A 1804-nucleotide genomic window follows, 5' to 3' on the forward strand; every position below is an offset into this window, starting at 1 on the left:
CCAGACCGGAGGATAAAACCTCTCAGCATCTACCCTGTCAATCCCCTTCAGAATATTGTGTGTTTCAATGAGATCACCTCTCATTCTTCTAATCTACCAGAGAATATAGTCCCATTCTACACAATCTCTCAACTTAATACAATCCTCTCATCCCAGGAATCAATCTGGTGAACCTCTGTTGTACCACCTCCCAGGCAAGTGAATCCTTCCACAGATAAGGAGACCAAAACTGTGTGCAGTACTCCAGGTGTGGTCTCACCAGGGCCCTGTACAATTGTAGCAAGACTTCCTCACTCTTGTACTGTGGGCTATATTTTCGGTACGATGGGGCAACTGCAAACAGTGCTCCCTGGTAGTCTAGTGGTTAGGGTTTGGTGCTCTCATTGCTGTGGTCAGTCAGGGTTTGATTTTCGGTCAGGGAAAGCATTGTTACAGAGCAAGTTGATTAAAAATAATTCAAGTCGGTGAAATACTGAATAATTGTTTCAATCAACATTAATGCACCTACATGTATTGCACACTGAAAAAAATACAAATATATTTGCCCAGCGACTGTTGAATTTAATAACTTTTTATACAACCGTAGAATCAGCAGAAAAACAGGATATTCGCCCATAGTACTTATCTAAGGAAGGATATACTTGCCTTGGAGATGGTGCAACAGAGGTTCAACAGATTGATTCCTGGGATGAGAGGGCTGTCCTATGATGAGAGATTGTGTCGAATATGCCGATTCTCTCTGGAGTTTCGAAGAATTGGAGGTGATCTCGTTGAAACGGACAATATTCTGAAGGGGATTGACAGGGTAGATGTTGACAAGCCTGGCTAGCTCAGTCGGTAAAGCATGAGACTCTTAATCTCAAGGTCGTGGGTTTGAGCCCCATGTTCGTCGATTACTGTTTCTTAAAATTTATGTTGCTTTCACGGGAAAACATCATTAATGAACCCATAATCTTCTATTATTTAGAGATATTTAGAGGGCCCCTTTCAATGCTTCACAAAACCATTCCTTTCGCTACAGCCACCCGGGATCATTTCCTGGTTTGGGAAGTAACTTTGATATCACCGTTTATAATTGAGATGGAGTAATTTTATGAAGTCAGATGGATGTCCCAAAGCACTTCAGAGTGGTGTCAAAACAAATGAGTTTGTAATTAAAAACACTGAATGTCAGAAGTGGGATTCGAACCCACGCCTCCAGACCTGAACGCAGCGCCTTAGACCGCTCGGCAATCCTGACTGTTGGGTCCTTCAATTACACGTTATTACTCAGGAAATTTTCAGACCGGGCGCTTGTTCAGGGCTGCTGGAAGGCCCAGTATTTGGGATATCCTCTCCCCCAGGGTTTTCCTGAGCCTGTGATCGGTGCACGGGGAGCTTTGGCCCGAGTCGGAGGTAGTTTGCATCCCAGGGATGGACAATAACCCTCTGAGCTCTGGAACTGTGGAAGAGCGAATAATTAATGAGTTGTTTGTGCGTTTCAAATGCAACTTAGATCTGATGGTATAAACCGATAGTGTTGTTTCACAGAATGAAAGAAATGCGAACAGGGACAGTCGAAATTTCAAAAACTGAACTTTAATAATTAGTGAAACTTTAACCCTTGATGAAGTTTTATCCCCGATCTGATTTTACACACTCTGTATTTGAGTATACTAGTTTTAAAATGTTCATTGCTCATGCGACAATGTATCCCGGACAGCTTTTGTTCAATTTTATTGCAGACACGTTTTTGCTTGACAAATAATGTTTCCGCACAGGCTCGAAACAGAGACCTTTCGCGTGTGAGGCAAACATGATAACC

The 1804-nt window shown here is 42.6% G+C and overlaps 1 non-coding gene across 1 annotated transcript; it reads left to right on the forward strand.

Moving 5' to 3' along the window:
- The first annotated feature begins 814 nt into the window (after positions 1–814).
- Positions 815–892, forward strand: trnak-cuu (transfer RNA lysine (anticodon CUU)). Its single transcript has one exon. It is a non-coding gene; the product is annotated as a tRNA-Lys (tRNA).
- The last annotated feature ends 912 nt before the right edge of the window (positions 893–1804 follow it).

The sequence above is a fragment of the Pristiophorus japonicus genome, unplaced genomic scaffold, assembly GCF_044704955.1.
Source record: "Pristiophorus japonicus isolate sPriJap1 unplaced genomic scaffold, sPriJap1.hap1 HAP1_SCAFFOLD_136, whole genome shotgun sequence".
NCBI lineage: Eukaryota > Metazoa > Chordata > Chondrichthyes > Pristiophoridae > Pristiophorus > Pristiophorus japonicus.